This window comes from Lipotes vexillifer, unplaced genomic scaffold (assembly GCF_000442215.2).
Source record: "Lipotes vexillifer unplaced genomic scaffold, Lipotes_vexillifer_v1.1 scaffold1212, whole genome shotgun sequence".
Taxonomy (NCBI): domain Eukaryota; kingdom Metazoa; phylum Chordata; class Mammalia; order Artiodactyla; family Lipotidae; genus Lipotes; species Lipotes vexillifer.
In genome coordinates, this window is record NW_006778423.1 from 349905 (window position 1) to 364175 (window position 14271).

General features: G+C 41.7%; 1 protein-coding gene across 1 annotated transcript in view; it reads right to left on the bottom strand.

The window, feature by feature from the left end:
- KCNMB2 (potassium calcium-activated channel subfamily M regulatory beta subunit 2) overlaps positions 1-14271 on the bottom strand; it is a 250759-nt gene that overhangs the window by 120048 nt on the left and 116440 nt on the right. The gene's annotated exons all lie outside the window — the stretch shown is intronic.

Below are 14271 nucleotides of genomic sequence, written 5' to 3' on the forward strand. Positions count from 1 at the left end.
GGATCTATTTTAGAAATGGGGTCAGGAAAGGTGTATAGGTCCTATTTAACCTGAGCCCTGTAAGGTGATGGGAAAGTCACAGTCATGCCAGTGACTGAGGGAAGCCTCGGGTAACCGGGTGCTACGTGTTCCCATGTTATTCCGGGACATGTTGGTCTCCTCTCCTTCCCCACTCCCCCACTTGAGTGCCTACACATAAAATACAACAAAATTTGCATATCTTTCTGTCCTTTCTCTTTCTGATACAGACAGAAGAATCCCACTTGGGGAGGTCTTTCACATTTTCATGTACTGATGACTGCATGTTGTGGGCTCATGTCAGGAATGAGGTGATCAAAATATTTCCTACTCAAAATATTTACCAAGGCAACCCCATTTTGATCAGCCATTCCCATCAGGCTGTGAGACAAACAAAAAGAAGTTCTGTTTGGTTTTCTTAAATAATATGGCCAGGTTTTCCTCTTTTTTTTTCCTACCTTCTCCCTCTTTCTATGCCTTTTTGGCTAATTTCTGATAAATTCAGGTTTTCTCTACATGGGGTATAGACTACAGACCAGGAGTATCGGGAGAAAGCTGGGAAATGCAGCTCGGAGCTGTCGGTAGGAAGACAAAGCAAGTGGGGCCAGGGGCTTGGGGGAAGCAGGGACGGTGGTGCTTCATTTGGGCCAACACAGATTGCTTCCCGAGAAGAGAGAGGGCCAAGTCCTGACCCAGCTCCCCTGCAGGTCCAGGCTTTCTGTGTGTGACCGCCTCCCCTGGCCTTCTTGTGTCTCATCCTTCTCATTGTCCTCACTCTTGTGATTTCTTTTGTTGTTCAGAGTTTAAAGTTGTCCTTCATAGAAATCTTCTTCTTATGGCTTCCAGTGTTTTACACAAGGAAAGCAATGTCATTTATAAAACTACTACAAACATTGTAGAGCAATTATATTCCAATAAAGATGTTAAAAAAAAGAAAACAGGGCTTCCCTGGTGGCACAGTGGTTGAGAGTCCGCCTGCCGTTGCAGGGGACACGGGTTCGTGCCCCTGTCCGGGAAGATCCCACATGCCGCGGAGCGGCTGGGCCCGTGAGCCATGGCTGCTGAGCCTGCGCGTCCGGAGCCTGTGCTCCGCAACGGGAGAGGCCACAGCAGTGAGAGGCCCGCGTACCGCAAAAAAAACAAAACAAAACAAAAAAACCCTACTACACAGGACAGAGAGAAATCACTGAGCCAAGGATTGTGAATTAATGTCAGCCTGGGAGAGTTTGATTTCTCACTCCCAGAGTTCTGGCAACTGTTCTTGTTTCATTTGGTTTTCCTTATACTAATGGGAGCAATGGTTATGTCATGAGGAAATGAAAATTAGGCTCAAGAAGCCTTCTCCTCTCTGACAGGTTGAGCCATTCTCTTGGCTGCAGTGAAGGGGGCAGTTGGCTTTGGGCTCTTACTGCTGCCTGAGGCTGACCAGGGAATGCCACTTGCCTTTTCTGAATCTGACATGGGCAGTAATGCCTCTAATACTCTTGGGAGGATTTAGTGAGGTAATGCAGCTGAAAGTGTTTTGTAACCTGTAAAATGCTAAACAAATGGGAGGTATTATCTTTCCCTGGCATGGAACGGTCAGGAATAAGTGAGTGTCAGGCAAAACATGAGAAAATGGCTTAGAGTGTCAGCATATTGACTCTGCTACCTCAGATTTGTATATCAGGCCTCAGGGACTGCCTTAAGGGCATCTGCTGTGAGAGGTTACTGTACCCCCAAGTGGGTTATATTCTGCCTCTTTGCGGGTTACTGTTACCTGGGTGCTAATGGAAAACTTGGAGCTTAGGGTAGAATATTTGATGAAATCATGGGAGGCTGAGAGGTCTCCTAAGGAGGAGGGAGGTGGTACAGTCAAACCCAATATCCCAGGACCCTGTCTTTGCAGAGGCAATGAGGTGAGCTTGGAGACAGTGGTGGAGACTGGAGGAGAAAAACAGGTGGTGAGGAGGATGTGAAGGCAGAATTTGGGTATTAGGGAGAGAGGAGGGCAATGAAGGAGCCCTGCTGTAGGTCCCCACTGCATTATCCATCTTTGTGTATAACTGTGTCTCCATGGTCTGGCCCCATCTCTGTCTGCCAAAAATTGGCCTGCAGCCCTGGTCATTGGTGCTCACCCAACTAATCTTGTCACTGAAATCACTGATTGTGTTCAGGCTCTCAGGGTGGACTTGTGCTCTGGGTGACCTCCAGTTCCTTACTGGGACCTGAGCCCTGCCACGATCCCAGCCTGCGTCCCCTAAACTTCTCCCCCCACACAGACCTGAGTGCTTTCTCTAAACCCACTTTTCAGCGTAGTATAGGAGCATTCACATTGACCTACAATCAGAGACTTGAGTTTGGATACTGATCTCATCTCATATTAGCTGGTGAGTTTAGGCAGCTGCTTATCCTCTCCGAGCCTCAGTATTCTCATCTTTAGAATGGGAATAATATATAAGTGTTTTGAACATTTATGAGATAATAAAGTATTTAATGGACCTGACACATAATATGTGTTAATAAATGGTTGATATTATGATTATTATGGTTATTCCACATGGAGAGGCTCCTGAGAACCAGCATACTGCTACCTGTCTGACAGGAGGCCAGAAACTGCTCTAGCCACTTGACCTAAAAGTTTCAGTATTAGTCCTTGTTTCGTAATGATGCTGTGGACTCTCTAGTTTATACTCTGGCCTCTACTATTTGTGGTATGCCTAAAACTGAGACTGTTCTCTTGTCCCCAGAAATGGTCTAGAGCAGAGCAGATAGTCCCACTTTTAGATATGCTTTTTCAAGAAAATGTGTAAACATTGATCAAAGATTTCCTATATTTATCAAAGCAGACACTTTTTTTAAAATCAAAGCAGACACTTTTTTTTTAAACACCTAAGGAAAAAGTGCACCAGTGCTAACTTGCAGTCTTTACTTACCCATGCTTGCCCTTGCTCAAGTTTTGTCCTGACTCTACCCTAAGCAGGTGTGTCAGAAGTCCTGACATCTACAGAAATCAATCCCGATGGGAAACTGGCCATTCATCCTTCTAAACTTGACTTCACCTTGGTCTCCTTAGATTGCCCTCAGAGACATGGTAGCTGTTACCTAGCTCAATTAAACTTAGAGGAATAACTCCATTATTTTAAACTTCAAAAGGTTCTAGGAGTCTTGGCTGGTGTTTAGTACTCAGTAATTTAAATACACCAGGCTTTTCACCAACGCTTATTAAAAGGCTCACTAGGTTTTTAAATACAAATAGCTTTTATAATAGGACATGCTGGTGAGTGAATTAAAATTAAATCAAAATCATATTTTAAAATTATATTATCCTTCATTCAACATATTTAAAATATATTTGCTGAATATCTATTATATGCCAGACCTATGGTACCGAGGACTCAAAACAATACACATCTCTGCTCTCCTGGAGCTTCCCTTCTTTTGTAACAATTATTAAAGGAAATACATAAGTTATGTATTATAGTTGAAGATAATGAGTGTTCTAGGGAAACGTTAGGTAGGAAAGGAGGATAGGAAATGCAGGAGTTGCAGGTATAATTATGGTGGTCAGAAAGCCTTGCTGGGAATTTGGGAGTGAGCCATGTGGAATTCTGGGAGAAGAGCTTTCTAGGCAAGGAGAGCAGTAGGTAAAAGAGGACCTGAGGCAGGAGCATGCCCACCCTGCTCTAGGAATAGTAGGGAGGTCCTTGTGGCTGAACTGGACTGAGCAAGGAGAGAGCAGTAGATGAGGTCAGGTTGTGATGGCCAGATTGTGAAGGGTCTGGAAGGCCATCGTGAAGACTTTGGCGTCTATTCTGAGAGAGGTGTGTTTTGAGAAGAGTAGTGTCATGAGCTGCCTTGCCCTTTAACAGGGTCATTACGAATGCTCTGTTGGGAATAGACTATAGCGGGAGAAGGTAGAAGCCGGAAGACCTGCAATAATTGAGGTGAGAGATAAAGGAAGTTTGGATTAGTGTGGTGGAAATAGTGGTGTCAGATTTTGGCTCTGTTTTTTTTTTTTTTTTTTTTTTTGCGGTACGCGGGCCTCTCACTGTTGCGGCCTCTCCTGCTGTGGAGCACAGGCTCCGGACGCGCAGGCTCAGCGGCCATGGCTTATGGGCCCAGCCGCTCCGTGGCATGTGGGATCCTCCTGGACCGGGGCACGAACCCGCGTCCCCTGCATGGGCAGGCGGACTCTCAACCACTGCGCAACCAGGGAAGCCCTTTGGCTCTGTTTTGAAGGTAAGGTCAATCAGACTTCGTGATGGATTAGGTGTAGAAAATGAGAAAGAGGAGTCAAGGAGCTCTCCTAAGCTTTTGACTTGAGAAACTGAGAATTTACCACTAATTGAGAAGAAATGAGTGTGGGTGATATCGGTTTGGAGGAAAATCAGGCATTCAATTCAAAATGTTAAGTTTAAGATATATGCTAGATACCCAAGTGGAGGTGTGAAGTAGGCAGCTGGATCTATGGGTCTGGAGCCTGGGGTAGTAATATAAGGAGTTGTGAGTTTCTAAGAGATATTTAAAACCATGGCATTAGGTTAAGTCACCCAGGGAGTAAGTGTTGAAAGAGAAAAGTAGAGGTAGGAGAGATGAGGAATAAACAAAAGATACTGAGAAAAAGAACACCAGAAGAGCATGATGCTCTGAACCAAGTGAAGAAAGGAGGAGGGAGGGATGAGATCAGCTGTGTCAAATGCTTCTCAAATGGAAATAAAGTGAGGCCTGAGCACTGATGTTTTGATCTAACAAATAGAGGTTTTGTAAACTTGATGAAAACAGTTGGTGGAGTTATGTGGGCAAAAGTCTAATGGAAGTGAATTTAAAAAAGAAAGGAAAGAGAAGAACTGGAGAGGGTGAATACCGGCAGATGTTAAAAGGAACTTCATGGTAAAGAAAGGCAGAAAAGTAAGGCAGTTCCTGTAGGGAGGTGGACTCAAGGAAGGATTCTTGAAGCATGGCAGAACAGTAGCTTGCCTTTAGGCTGATGGTAAAGGTTCTGTGGAGAAGAAAAATTTAATGATGCGGTGTTTGAGCACTATCTTGGGTGGGCATGGACTCTAGTGCACAGCTGAAGGGTTTGGCTGCCTATAGGAGTTCAGACAGTTCATCTGTAATAAGAGGAGGGAAATCCAGACTTAGGAACACAGATGCTGAGTCAGTGTGATGGTGGGAGCTTGAAGGAGTTCTTTTATTGTTGCTTCTGTTTTTTATTGAAGTAGGAATTAAGATCATGAGCTGAGAGTGAAGATGCAGGAGTAGTGGCTGGAGATATGAGAAATAATAAAATATGAAATAGAAGAATATTATACTTGGCAATAGGCTAGGGAAACCTAATATCCTTGCCCTTAGACCCACTTGAGGTTTTTGGTCGTGAATACAAAGTGAGACTATTTTCCATTGTTGTGTGTTTGTATCTAACTATTTTCAATGGCATGTGTAGAAGTGCAGAATAAGTGGAGAGCTGACTTTAACCAGGCTTGAGATTTTGCTAAGTCTGATGAAGTATGAGAGGGCAGGGGGATTGAGGATGCATGCAAGGGAGTGATGAAAAATAATGGGTTGTGGACTTTAAGTTGGTTAAGAGAGAAGGGGAAATAAGGACAGGAAGGAGGCAAGAAACAATAAAAGGTCAGTATGACCAATGGATTGTAGATCTTGGTGCCACCAATGGCTTTGGGCAAGGTACAAGAGGAAATGAGCTAAAGAGACAGGAGGTGGTGGTCAGACAGTGGGATGCTTCAAATTTAGATTATGGGTTGCAGATTTTGGTAAGGACTTGCCTGGGAGTGTGACCCTGGGAGTGAGTGGCTGAGATAGGAAGGTGGACATCCTTGAAGGAGAGGAGTTTCAGAAACTGAAAGGGCAGCGTTTTGGGACACTCATCAATGTGAATATTGCTAAGAATTTAAAGAATTCTCCAAACATAAGTGAAGATATGGAAAACAGTAGTTTAGAATACACTCTCAGCTTCCTCAGCATGTAGAAATCAAATGTTCACTATGGTATGTTATTATGGGTATATGAAATCATGCCACCAGTGTTAGCACATGTGCACGTCAGGTGCCTCTCCTCTACACTTGGATAAGCAACCTCTGTGTTCATCGAGGCTAGCAGTTACACTGCAGTCATTATTTTACTTATCTGTTTCTCTAACCCAACTACAACCTCTTTAAGGACAAAGACAATATCAGTATTCACAGTAGCCTCAGAGGCCGGCACAGTGGCTGTATAGGTGCTCAATAGCTATTTGTTATGTGCAGCATAGAGTGGTTAAGAACACTGATTCTAAAGTCTGACACAGCTGTGTTCTAATCCCAGTTGCCTCTTATTGGCTATATATCCCTGGAAGAGACACTTAAACCCATTTCCTCACCTGTAAAATGGGGATAGCAATAATACTTCTTTATAGGGATGTGGAAAAGAGTTAATAAGATAAGGCTTTACATGTAAAGTGCTCAGTATAGTCCTGGTGTGTAGATAATTCTTAGTAAATTTTAACTACTGATGCATGAAAGCAATAAAACTTTATGTTTGGGTTATTTCCTGAGTGACACAATTCCACATCACATAGCACTGTGTGACAGTCCTTCAGAGAAAAAGGGTATTGGGAGCAAGCTGACTCTGGTCCCCAGTGACCCAGTAACATGCACATTGAGAGATGATAAAAGAATGATTCTGTTTTTTGTTAGTAGAACAGACTTCATGAGATCTCTTGGCCAAAAGTGTGTGCTCCTTTGAACATGTGGCTCATGAAATGCCGTGTCTTTGTCTCCATAGCTACCCAATGAGTTGAAGTCGTGTTGCCAGTTCCTGCCTCTGTGTTGTCAGTGATTACATTATTATCTCACATGTTGAGTAAACCAGAGCACACAGATATGATAAATGCTCACTTATAAGCACAGAAGCTACTGTTTCACAAAGGTACACATAACTGTTCCTAGGCTCTTGGTTTTCAGGGAAACAAGGACAGACACAGAACAGGGTGAAGTGGACTAAAACATACAGTTTCTCATGCAGTGTAGCCTTTTTCTGCTCCTCCTTAAGCCCCACATTTTTTGATTGACCAGAAAACTGTGCTGTGGGTCATCAATTTCACTTTCAGTCTGTATTCTGTATTTTCTCCCTAAGCTCAGAGCTTGCTGCTCTGAGACACTGAGGGCTGAGATAATGAGTCTGGACCACTCATTTTCTCTGCCTAGCAGATGGGAGCACCTGTCAGGTGTGGGCAGCTTGCCTCTCTAGAGGTTGGGCAGTGGTGGTATAATCAGACCCTCTTTCTCTTTCTAAATGCCACAAGGTTGCACAATTAAGGGAGAGTCATAACATCTATGTCAACCCTCAAAGCAACTGAAAATGCTTCTTATATTTTAGATTGGAATTTTAGTGGGATTACTCTGAATTGGAAACTTTAATCACAGAATTTTCTTTCAATAGGTTTAAATGTTTTTGAGAAACAATACGGGCATTTTGACTCTTGCTAGATCTCTTTAGATCTCTACAGGTTCAAACAAACATCAGCCATGTGCCCTGTTTCCTTGTAGGCTGTTTGTTTGCATGTGTGTGTGTGTGTGTGTGTGTGTGTGTGTGTGTGTGTGTGTGTGTGTGTGTGTCTGCACTTCCAGGAGTCAATTCTTTTAATATGGGCATCTGAAATGAATCTGAAAATGCTTTCTATTCCATTGTTACCTGTTATACTCTCTCCAACCTCTCCTACACGCAGGTTTCCCAGGACAAGGAAGCAATCTCCTTTGTGCACATTCCTTGAGCACCTTGTGCACCCTTTCAGGAAGAATGAGTCAGAAGACCTAGATTTTAGCCACAGAGCAGTTACCACCAAGTGGGTGACCTTTGGCAAATCACATCACCTCCCCAAGCCTCAGCTTCCTACTTAACAGAATCAGCACATTAGCTACTTTACAGTGGAAGAAATACAGTAGAGAGATTAAACTTTTTGGCTAGAAGTCAGATGATCTGGTTCAAATCTTGGATTTAAAACTTAAGAACTATATGGCATTGGTTCTCAATTTCATCACCTGTAAAATGGGGATAATAATTTTATTTACTTTATAAGGTTTGAGACCTTTTTGTATATCCCTCCCATGAGTTGAACAATGGGCCACAATCTTGGTAGGTTTATTCAGCTAATTTTAAATCCACCTAACATCAATACAATAAAGACTTTAGAACACTGGCATGTACCACTAAAAATGTTAGTTGTTGTTGTTGTCATCATTATACCTCTAAGGAATCTTCTAGTTTAAAATTTTTCCTTTATTTTATTTAATGTCACTCACTTCTTTAGTCCCCGCTCCCTTCTGGAAGTTCTTTGACTGTCACCACTAGTGTTGATATGCAGTGTGTAGAGCCCAGGGGTGCTGTTAGACATCCTACCGTGCACAGCACAGCCCTTTTCCCCACCAACAGAGAATTACTCTGCCCTTGAGAATTCCAAGGGGAGGGAGAAGGAGTTTAAAGGCTGCTTTGAGAATCTCTTGGAGATTTATTTTCTTTTTCTTTGCCAGATTAGTGTGTATTGGCAGTAGTGACGCTGGCTCCGTGTGTGGGGATGGAGGAGGGTGGATGCCCATTTCATACTTAACTTTCCAGTGGGAAAGCTCAGCTTCATTCTTCCTCAAATTAACATTTTTTTTTCTAATCTAAAAAATCAGCAAAAACCTACTCTGGCCACCTAAAACTTTTCTTGGCTGTACTGCTTTCTTGCCCTTCTCTCTGTGGTTTGCTGCCTCTTCATCCTTTACCCTCTGCTTGGGATATTGCCTCCCTCTACTGCTCATCCCCTTCATCTTCTGTATTAAAATCCTACTCATCCTCTAAGTAGGAAAGGACTCACGCATGACCCCTTCCATGATGCTTTTCCAAATCATCCACGTGTTTCTTTTTTACCGCTGACTCCCGGAGACCTATGATTTTATGTCTCATAATGTATCTCATATCCTGTCTTGTATTATAGGTGTTGATATTCTTGCATAATCACTCATCCTCAATGATGAGTCCCTGGAAGGCAGGAATTGCCTCTCATTCATCTCTGAATTGTGTAGAATTTTGCACACAGTGAGGGCTCAGCTACATTTGTTGAATTACAATACTGTCTCCATGACTAAACTCCACCCCGCATGGTCACTGCAGTCGCCCATGACATCCCTGGCTTGAATTAGGATTCCTCTTTTAATGTTCTTTGTTATTACCTTCACAACCTCCAAACTCTTCCCCCTCCTTCCCTCCTCTCCTCTCTTTTTTCTTTGTTGAAGGTTAATTATTTTCATTGAGGAAAGCTGCCATGATGCACTTCACTTATCTGTTGTCTTCTGTTAACAACATGCAAGCTATTTTAGGAAAGCAACAAAAGGTGGCAGCTGCTGTTTATAAAATAAGAAGCAGTCTGAATTCCCCTGTGGGTCACGTGCCCATCCATTTTCCTTTTTTGTTTGAAAGAGGTTTTTCCTACAAGCCTGTGTGATTTCCTTTTTTCTTAGGACACCACCCACCCAATTCACTACACCAGTCATTAAGGAGTTTCATTTTATTTTTGCCTTGGCTTTAATTTTCTATTTGATTTAGATTCCTCCCCTATTCCTCCTTTCCTCACATAAAAAGCAGGAGAAAGAGAAAAAAACCCACTAAGCTATGTAAATGTCTTTTTATGAATTGGGCCTCTTGAGATGAGAGCTTCATTACTAAGGAAAAATGAAACTTCTGCCCCTGTGATTTGGTAATGGAAATGTGCCATTTTATAAAGTCTTAAGCATTTAAAAAATCATATAATATATAAACTGTTTAATGTTATAATCACTTGCTATTGAAGAATAGAAGGCATGGACAATTGCAGTAAGTTACTAAAAGCAATAATAGCTTTATTTTTAGTGCTGATGAATTGAATTAAGTTTGGGTCAGCTCATAAGTATGCAAAATGTCCACACATATGTATGTAGGAGTTGTGGTTCATATGCACACACTTGAACAATTCTATTAGATCAATGCACAGATTCATAACTTTAGGACCTCATAGTAATGAGATTCATTATTTCAGGTCTCTGAAGAACTTGTGAACTTAGCCCCCTGACACTTCTCCTTCCCTACCCCCATCTCACCTCACTTCTTCCAGGGCTGTAATTTTAAAGATAATCACATCTTGTGTTCCTTTAAAAACATCTATTGATTCTCCATTATGCACAGAATGGGCTCCAAAACCCCTTAGTGTGGCAGAAAAAATCTCTTATACACCACCCCAATCTAGCTCTAGACTTCATCTCTTGCTCCTGTATCCAATACACATTTTACTCCAGCTGTGGCAAACTTCTTTCTCTTCTTTGAAGACGCTGTGGACCCTTCTGTGCCTTTGACCCTCTGAACAACAACTTCCCATTTCCTCTTGACATGCCCTCACACTTCCTTCTATGACACGATAAATGTGAAAAGGACTAGCAGAGGGCTTGGTGCAGAGCAAGGGCTTAGTAAATACACATTGAGTGAACGAATAGACAACTGCGTTTGCAAATTCAAAGGAAGACCTTTGTTTACTAAATGGGTTATGTTATGGTTGTTTATAAGTCAGCTGACCCCAGCATGACTAATATTGTAATATTGTGTAATACTGATTTTATACGAAAGCAGATATATTCTTTGCTTCCTTAAAAGCTCCCAGGGGCAAAAGAGGACCCTTCTTTCTTGATAATCCTCACAGTAATTATTTCCCAGGAGGCTACGGCTCTGTCAGCCTAGGGGAGCAGAAACACTGGGGAAGGGAGAGGAATGGAAGTTTGGGCAGGAAAGTTGATATTCAGGAGTGAGGCTTTGGGGGGCAGAGGCCTGGAATGGTAGAGGTTCTGACAGAGGTTTGTATCTAGTTTTCCAGAGCTGCCATAACGAAGTACCACAGATGGGGTGGCTTAACCAATTATGAGAAATTTACTTTCTTACAATTCTGGAAGCTAGAAGCCTGAAATCAAGGTGTTGGCAGGGATTTTTCTTTTAAGTTCTCTCTCCTTGTCTTGTAGATAGTCATCTTCTAAGTGTCTTCACATCTTCCCTCTGTGTGTGTCTGTGCCCTAATTTCCTCATATTACAAGGATGCCAGTCAGATTGGATTAGGGCCCACCCAAATGAACTTATTTTAGTGTAATTATCTCTTTAAAGATCCTGCTTTCAAATACAGTCACATTCTGAGGTACTGGGGGTTAGAACTTCAGCATATAAATTTTGGGGAGGACACAATTCAGCCCATGACAGGGTGGTAGTGGGGATAGCAGTGGACAGCAGTGGGTGCTCACAGGAGCCCCCGGAGGGCAGGGGTTATGCCTTGCCTCAGCATTCCTCACAGTACCTTCCTCCTGGTGTTTTGGAACATGTTTTGGAGCTGAGTGACAGTCTCCACTTAGCAATGGAATAAGATTCTGATTATTATTACATTATGAAATAATACATTATTTTAACATGTATTGGTACATAAGCTTTCCCTGGCAGCCTTTTTTCATGTGATTTATGTTGACATTCTCATTTAAATAATTGCTGAGAATACTGACTATGATCAAGGAGTGAAGCCTTCTCTTGTGCAGCCCTCCTGTGAGTTGAGCAAAGGACCATGACTTTTAGGTAGGTTTACTTAGCTAATTTTAAATCCACCTAACTATATTGCCATGCAGGCCACATTTCTCTGCAAAAATGTTTCGTTTACATGTTTATTTCACTAAAGGTCTCCATGAAATTTTCATTTACATGTTTGTGGTCAACCTGATTCCTAAGAAAAATTCCTGTAAGACTTTGGTGGGGGTCTTACAATGCAGACACAGTATGTCTCTAGTTTCATCTCCACTTACCCCTTCCATGACCTTGTTGCAAATGCAAGTTCTGTGGATCTGGCTTGTCTGACTTGTTCTCAGTGAACCATGCCAGTGCCTCGTAATTACCATTCTCTAGTGTCCACAAGCCACATTTTAAGTAATCCTCCTGGAACAGTGACATCTACTTCCCTGGTCTGCAGTTCCCTGATGACACATGAACATTGACGTTGAATAGACAAGTAGGGCTAAAATGTAGAGGTCTACACAGCTGCCCCCTGGGCAGTGGGATTAGCTGGAGTCATACTAGAAATTGTGCCAGGACAGCTCAGATCTGAGACAGATGACTCATGTGGTCATAGTCTTGCTATTTATTATTCTTCTGACATTATATTACATATTTATGTATTTATTTATATGTGCTCTCACTCTAGAAGCCAAACTCCCTGAGGGCAAGAACTTTGCCTGTCTGGTTTGCTGCTCTATTGCTAGCAATCAGATTAAGTTCCTGATACTAAGCAAGTCACTTAGATACTTTGAAGCTAAAATTGCTCATAGTCAAATGATAATACCAATTATTTGTTCTGCCTAACCTCAAGGTCTTTGAGAACATCTAATGAGATGTAAAGGCAATTTATAAACTGTAAAGTGGCTTGTAAAGATAAGGTAGGCAGCTATATGAGTATGTGGTTTTGACTGACAGGAAACAAGATAAGGAGACGTATATAATAAAGATCTTTAATGTCACACAAGGTGTTCAGACTTGATGAAGTACAGATCAAAACTTTAAAGGAATCAATTCACTTCCTGGGTTGCCAGCTCACAACTCAGCTGTTTTTTTTTAAACAAATGTTGAATTTGATTAGAGAAATCTAAAATAAAATAGCTCTAGCTATATTTGAAAGCACAAATTGTTGAATTTGCAGGTGGCATATGAACCCATCTTCTCTTGTTAATAAACTCTCTCAAAGGTGGGTCTTCCCTCTCAGATGAGCCCTTTTATAATGCCCTTAGGTGAAACTTGAAAGGTTGCTGAGAGTTCCTTGAAGCTCTTTGTTTAAATAATCACATGAAAATATCCCTCTTAAACTCCTCTGTCAGCAGACAATTGCCACAAAGCAGAATGAATTTTACACCTTTTGGGAGTCCATTAATTTACTTTCAGTGGCATTAAGTAATGAGGACTCTTATAGGCAAGGTCACAGTTCCATTTTATATCAAACTATCCTTTCTCATGTATGATACATGAAGCACATTTTTTGCTCAGGGCAAAATGTTTTATTAAAATTATTTCCTTTGTTCTTTTGTGTAGATTGTCCTTTGTGACAATAAAGATCGTCTGCGTGACATATCTCTTTAGGACAGCCATTGTATAATTATATAATAGAGCTTAATCTAATGCTACATTAATTTTCTTCCATTATTTTCTCCAAGAAGGATACCACTATTGTTTACATGACAATGCAATTTCTTTCTTTCTTTTTTTTCTTTTAACTGTGGGAGATTTATATTAAGGGCAGTGGAGGACATAAATTTCAGGGTATGGGGAGTCCTTTCTTAATCTTCTGGGTACAGAGGATCCCTGATAGTTAAGAGCAAACAGACCAATCTTTGTATTCTACCTCTCCACCTCACTGCCATGATTCTATTATTCAGCAATTCTTGATGAAAGGGAAAAAAGACACATCCTTCAGCAAACAGGAGTATGTGGCCGGGTTGTCTGACATCAGAGCAATCCCCTCTGTCACTTGGACTTGGGTTTTTACAGGCGTTCATCCAGACTACTGTAAAAGCCTCTCAATCGGTCTCCTTGCTTGTCTCTGCTCACCTGAATCCATCCTCCCCTCTGTTGTCTGAGAGATCTTCCTAAAATACCAATCTGATTATGTCATCCATTCTTTACTCCCATTAAAGTTCCCCAACTCCTTAGTGTGACATATAAAGTTCTCCATACCCTATCTTCGGAGTGACTTTACAAACTTGACCCTCCTCCCATACTGCTAGCATTCCCAGATGCCCATAGGGAAACCCCAAATGTTTCTCTCTGAAAGTCCTGTGTTGACAGTTAAAGTGTTGTACAAAGTGAGGTAATACTGTTGTCTTTCAATGCACTCATGCCACTTTTGGTATGAGCTAGGACCCTAGAGAGCAATTATGTTAAATTCACTTTCAAATAATATGAATGACTTAAGGAGTGAAAAATAATCAGTCCTTAATTTGTACCTTGTGAAACTTACAGTGAGGTTCATGGTAGCTCTAAGTCAGAAAGAAATCACTTGGAGATGAGATCAGCAATGTCTTCATGTTTCAGGAGGTGGCAGCTTAAGCATTAATAAAGAGACTGACATCATCTAGAAAATATTAGGGGGAATTTTCTTGAAGGCAAGTGTGGTGGGGTGATTAAGAGCATGGGATGTCTCAGATTCACACAGAACACTCATTTATATGTGTAAGGTAAGGTATTACAGTAATG